This window comes from Paramormyrops kingsleyae, chromosome 25 (genome assembly GCF_048594095.1).
Source record: "Paramormyrops kingsleyae isolate MSU_618 chromosome 25, PKINGS_0.4, whole genome shotgun sequence".
Classification (NCBI taxonomy): Eukaryota; Metazoa; Chordata; class Actinopteri; order Osteoglossiformes; family Mormyridae; genus Paramormyrops; species Paramormyrops kingsleyae.
In genome coordinates this window covers 23683860-23690921 of record NC_132821.1, presented here as the reverse complement: position 1 = coordinate 23690921, position 7062 = coordinate 23683860, and positions in this window count along the sequence as shown.

The following is a 7062-nucleotide window of genomic DNA, read 5'->3' as shown; positions in this document are numbered from 1 at the left end:
CAGCTCTCCCAGTCTGTGAGGGCAAGGAGTGACTCTGCCAACACCCCCCATCTCCCCCTCCCAGGTGCCACGTCCACCTCAGGCTTTACATAAACGCCATGGAGGTGAAAGCCTGAGGTGGGCAGGGTGGTTACTTCAGGCAGGATTTGACTAACCAGGGTGCCTAAAGTAACCTTTAATTTGTTCACGTGGAAAAGTCAGACGAGTGTTTGGGTGGGGGTGGGGGTCACCGCCGTGTCATGTCAGAAGCCAGGGAGTCAGTCATGCAGGGAGGACGCTGTCTGCCACACAATGGGAGCCCAGGGTGTGATTGCTTGGCGGGGATTACTGTGTGAGAGGTGCCGTAACGCAATACTTTTTCACCGGTACTAGACGAAGACGCACAGCGCTGCAGGGGTAAACTCCGCTCTAAGGGCGCAGATGGGCCAGTGAATGAAATGGAGAGCCCCAAAGACGAGAAGTGATGCGTAGCTTCATGCGTCAGGAAAATAAAATGCAGGGGAACTGCAAAACTGCCTAACCGACAGCGGACGGGGGCCAACACAAGCAGCACAGATTTCAATTATAACAATGACAAATATGCTACAGCTAATGATAACAACAACAATATGAACAACAATAATAAAATCACAATTTGGACCACTTTCAAAGCTATAAATCCTCCAGACAGATCTGCTTACTTAATGAAAGGAACACAAATTAGCACTGGAAATTGCTGGATTTTCATTGCATATGCGCTCAATGAAAACAAAACATTCCGTGGAAGTAGCTATGCTAGTGAAGAGCACAAAAGGACAAATTTAGGCAGGCAAGCACCAGACCGCCCATAAACAGCTGTGAGAACCAGTAATAGACTTGGTCAACTTGCGTGCTTGGAAGCAATGCATCGTGGGTATCAAATCAGAGCAGCACGCCGCGATTTCCAAGTGCGTGGTGAGGTCCCCGTTTGTTTTCTGTGCGTTCCCTTCTTTGCATTCCTCGCCTCACTTGTTGATGTATGCATGGCACTATATTTGAATCAACAAATGGATTTGCTCAACAAATATACGATGGAGTAATTTGCATCCTCATTGGCCGACTCGACATGAAGCCCTGAATCGGCGTGTACCCCAGGACCTCTCCTGAATGCCCATAAGATCTGTTGCCAACTCTGGTCCAAATCTAACCCTACTTTCTGGTTCCTCTATATAAGTTTTTTTTTTTATTTCAGTAATGAAATAAGCAACCAATAAAACTAATTACAGATTTTGAGGTGTGGTAAGCCACTGTCTATTGCTAAATAATTTCCAATGAGGTACATAAAAGTGAACGCCATCATCGGTAGGTAACATATAACAAAAACAGTTCACAGTATGAATACACACACACACACACACACACACACACACACACAAAGACTTGGATTGCCGCCCTGGAGCTACTGCAAATTGTCATAGACACATTTACTTTCTCACAACCTCCAGGTGATCACTAATTTCCTTGATGTCCAACACAAAGGCCACTACTTTCCCCCAGTCATAACGCCCCAGCTTCTAACCTGCCTGACTTCCAGCATGAGGATAGGGGGGACGGGGGGGGCAGACACATGTTCTGATTTGTACAGAGGGGAGCCAAGCCCACTGATTTGGCTGGTAGCCAGGTGCATAGGGTGTTAGTATCTACGCATTCTAACACACACACAGTAGTCAATGTGTGTGTGTGTGTGTGTGTGTGTGTGTTTGAAAAAACAGCCCTTGTGACAGCAGAAAGGAGCTCTCCTCCTCGCCTGCCACTGGTATCTATGATTCAATAGTCGTTTGACCCGTCTTTCTGCTTCATTTATCATCTCTAATTATTGTCTTTCTCAGGTGCTGACAGACGGGGCATTATGGAGCCCGGGCTGGTGTTGAGAGCCGGGCCTTGGTGCTCAAAAGGAAAACTATGCGGAGGGGGCGGGAAGAGGCAGGCAATGACACGGCCCGGCCCACGTACAACTCCGACAGCTGGCTCTCTGAGGGACAGTGACGCCATGCAGGGGTCCATAAGGGGAGCAGGGGTTAAATAAAAACTTTGCAGAAGCTTCAGACCTGAGTTGAGCGTTTCATGGCGCCTGTTGGTTAAAGTGAGGGGCACATGGTTGCACCATTCAGAGATGAAAAATGAGGCAACAAGAAGAGGCAACGACATGGGGCTGTGATGAGTGAGTCAGGGAGAGACAAAACCGGGCTGCTAGCTAGCGGTGCTTTGCAGCGGCTGGCCCCGGGACCATGTCCCCGCCTGCCCTCTGCAATACAGCCCGTGGGGGAAGAGTCAGAGAACGGGTGCCGCAAGTCAACCAAGTGTTAGACCGTGACCGGTGGAGGTGTGCGGGAGGGTGTGGCATTCCCTGGATGTTCGTTACACGTGGGGATGGGGGGACATGGCACTACTCCTTCTGAGTCCCACCTGCACTCATCTCTCAAGTCCAGACCATTTCAAACTTTAGATTTCCATAGTTTTATGGGTTCTTAGATTAATTCAACCAAATCATTCTTAGCTAACAGAATCGCTGCAAATGTCCCAATTATGATATCACAAGCAGAAAGTAATGAGCGAAGCTCGCCTGACATTTGCCTCCTTTTCTAGGAAACTATGTTCTGTCACCATAGCAACCCTACTGCCAGAAATCGCACATGGAGCTACCCAGCCGGACGCCTGCAATTCCGCCAACAGACAAATCGCTGTCACTGTTCGAGGTAAAAGCATGAAATGCTTGGCGAGATTTTACCAGTGTTCCGGCAACACAAATGGCTTCATTTCAAAAGTTTGTGAACAACGAGCTCATGCTAAAGTTTTGATGACACTGGCATGGTAGGTTTTTGGCACAGAAAGGCTGAAATTTAAAAGGACTTTTAATGGCTGGCTGCCTGGCTGCCCACTTCATGGTGCCTAGTGACCGTACTGGCACTAAAGTGGTGATGGTCACTCTTTGAATCTTGATCTTGACAAGTTTACCCTGAAGGGGTTTAAAAAATAAAATCTTGCACTCAATCATCTGCCAAGTCCACTACTGGCTCTGAGCCTAAACTGTATATTAACCCATAGGATTGATATTCATTGATTGGGGAAATGGCTGCCTTTCCTGTCTTTCCTGTGGCATTTATACATGCATGACTGTGCTCATAAAAGCGGCAATTGCCAAACGCAGCCTCATAAACATCACCGTTTCTGTTTAGAGGACACCTCTGCAGGGGTTTCAGGCAGCTCCAAGTTTCGATGACTTTAGATAAGACATATACTCAACACTGCAACCTCATGGAAAACCGACAGAACAGCTTTCGCGTCAAGTGTGAGAACATGAACTCAGGGAGGAGGACAAAACACACACGCCCATCACATGATGTGGTTGTCATGGAAATAAACGTTCTATGTATTAGTCATCCATTGGCTACCATAAATCCAGGGTGACTACACTCACTGCAAAACAAACGACAGATACACTCTCCGAAGTGGACTAAGACATAGAGTCTATATACTCTAAGGAGGACACTGGAAGCGAAAAGACAGAATACAAACAATGCTCCTCTGACCATTTCTCAAGAATCAGACATTCTCAATGATACAATTTAAAGATTTTACGCCGTTTTGGTCATATTGCATTATCAATTTATACAGAGGTTAATCACACCAAGCGTTTTACTCTTCCTACTAGATATTACTATTATTATTATTATAGATACTTGTTATTGATCCTCATAGAGAAATTCTTTTCACGCCTCCCCCAACATGCTCTGTAGATGAGAGCAAGCTGGCCTCGAAGGGCAGCCATCCACAGCAGCACCCAGGGAGCTGAGGGGTTAAGGGTCTTGCTCAAGGACCGACCCACAGACATGCTGAGGCTGGACTGGCGCCAATCCGATCACAGGCACAGAGGCTTAGCCCTCTGAGCCACATGTCCACAATGGACCACAACCATCATAATGTCACCTCTTCACCAAAGCAAATTTACCCATAAGCTTTCCAGCAGCTAAAAGAGCAATTAAATGGTCAACATATTACTTTAGCATGAGAGAATACATAAACACAACAATAGCACAGAAAAGATCAGTGGTCTCTGGAAAACATCATTAAACGAATCCTTGCTTTTAAGATGTATTCCATGCTTCAATTTCTGTTCATCATAATCCCTCTGACATCTATAAACCTGGGACCTTTTTCGACGGCTGCGATTTAACAGGCAGAATGTTCCCCCTGTCTGCACCAAGGAGCCGCAGATAAAACATTTCACAGAAAAGACATGAACAGTGAATGTTTCTTTTTACAGATATAAGAACGACTTGTACATTGAGTTCACAGTACAAAGCCAAGTGCAGGCTTATCGTTTTCTCAGCTTGACAAAACACCCTTTTCCCCCCTTCAACTTTACACCATGCTGTCAACACAAATGTTCATGTCGAAACACAGTATAGAATCAGAAAGGCATTGTGGTATTAGTAACACTTAATCTCCATGTCTCTCCTCACCCTGTCAGGTTACCCATTTTTTTGGCAGCTCTGTTCACTCCAGGGATTGTCTACCAAGACTCAACACATATACATTGTACAGTAGGAAATGGTGAAAACGAGCTAATATACCCCGAGATGATCAATTACACGGATCTTCTCTATGACATCGTCCCAAAGTGATCCAACCTCCCGTGACCTAGGACTGCCTGTTGTTCCTATTACAAGATTAGGCGCCACCAGTATATCCTATGGCGCTGTGCATTGATTATATTATTGTTTTTAAGTTTACGAAAGTCTCTTACAGCCAGAACAAAATGTGTACGAATTATATTAACTGAAGGCACTGCTGAATCCGTGGGTGTAACACGCATCACAACTAGAGATTCGGAATATTGAATAAAAAAAATTATTCATTAAACTGTCTTTCCGTGCACTCTAATGCAAAAAAAAAACATTTTCTCCTATTCGAAATTAGCTATTTTATACAGCATAGTAGCCGATAAATACACAGCAAAAAAAAATCATGTTCTAAACTGAGGATGGACATTTTGTTTGTGTGTGCATTTAAAGAATTTAGAGAAAGGAATCTAAGTACAACAGATTCATAAACCCACATGTTAAATGCACTTAATACATGTCTTAATTATAATACATGTTTTGGCTATAAACCTAATTATCCGAACCGCCCTCGCGATGTTTGTCTCTAATTCGCCCATAGTTTATGACTGTGTCCCCTGCCATATGCTGCCTGGAATCGGGTCCAGGTCCACCCGAGATCCTATCCAGGATAAGTAACTGAAAAAATGGATAGATACTACTACAGGAAAAATGGTTGTCAATAAATAGACCAAGATCATTTAACACCTAAGATCATTCTGGTGGGTAACAGCACCGCTTAGCGTTTCGTTAAATCGTTGCAGCGTCCTCCTTTATTTTAACTTGTAAGTTAACAAGCGTTCAGGTAAACTACTTTATCCAGGTGTACAGCTAAACTATTAGAAGCCTACCTTTTCGACCAAGATATATGGTAGACTGCCGTCATTTGGTTAATTTCTGAGCAAAATGCTTCTCCAGAATGATTCACCTCGCCCGGAGGTCAGATAATTCTCACAGAGCTTCGTTAATTATTTATTTTCCCATAATCTTATGGTTTCTTTTTTAAAACAGTGTATATTGCCAACTATTTTAAACAGCATAAAATGAATGTTACTTTTTCTTTCTTAAGGAATTGTTAATATTTCCGAAACACCAAACTGAAGGATGTTCTCCAATGTATTGCAGTTACTTAGCCCTAAAGATGTGCGGATAAATACAGAAATATCGATTCTTTCGATCACCATGGTTCATTTTTTAACATCGATTCTAACGTTAAAATACTGATTTTTACCTGGTCTTTAAATGTTTTAAATATTTAAATTATTATAGGGAGCCGGATATGAACTATTACCAGGTCAATATGTTAGGATAGGAACTACTTCTCCTTCCGCCTGCTCTTTCTGCTCCAGACTGAGAACTACGGCTTCACGCGAGCTGTGGGAGAGGGACGGTACGTGCGCGTGCAGTTGGTAGCGCGGGAAACCGACGGAAAGGAATGTGTAACTTCGTGTGGAGTTATGTAAAATCACAAGACGGTAACGACGCAAAATGTAATATTCGCCAAAGTACTGTCCGAAATACAGTACTTCATACAGCACTATTCCGGTATTTCAAATGAATTTTGGGTATTTATGAATGGAGTTGCATGAATCAGTTTTTTGGTTGTTAGCAGAATGAGGTGGTCTACCTAATAATGCATGTATATTTGGGCCGTACGCTAGTGTTGGGCTACAGGCTTATATCTAAAATACGGTAAACATTTTTTTACTCAGTCTTAGGAAACAAAACTTAAAAAGCTTTGCAGTTTTAATGATTATCTTGTATATGTAAAACAATCAGTTAAAGCTTACTGCCGCTGCTTTTACATAAGGTCTACTTGCGCTTTGAGCCATTCATAATAATTTTCCTCCTTCCTATTAGACTCATTCATTTACAGTTTGGTGTGTTTGTGAGAAACTTAACAAAAGTGATAAGTTCTGTTTGGCTATGGTTTATTGTGGGGAAATTTCTTTTTTGTTGTTTTAGAACAACAAAAGATCTACATAATAAGATCTATTTTCTGTAACTGCTAATCCTATTCAAGGTCGCAGGGGGTCTGCAGTCTATGGGCGCAAGGCAGAGAACAAGGTAGCCCCACAATGACACGGGGAGAACATGCAAACTCCACACTCATGGAGCCATCATGGAGACTCGAACACTGGTCCCAGAGTTGGGAGGCAACAGTGCTAACAACCACGGTACTGTGCTGCCCCTGTATGAAAAAATATTGCAAAAATTTTAATTATTGCATTGTGATATTTTCCCAAAATTGCTTTGGACTATTTTCATTTAGTTCCCTAGCAGACGCCCCTGGCTTCTGGGATAGGCTCCAGCCCCCCACAAGCCTGAATAGGACAGGCAGGTACAGAATATGGAGGGATGGACTATTTGCATTTAATGCACACAAAAGACTTAAGAATATGGGGATTGGGATCAGCCAACTTTGATATAGGTTCAAACTGGA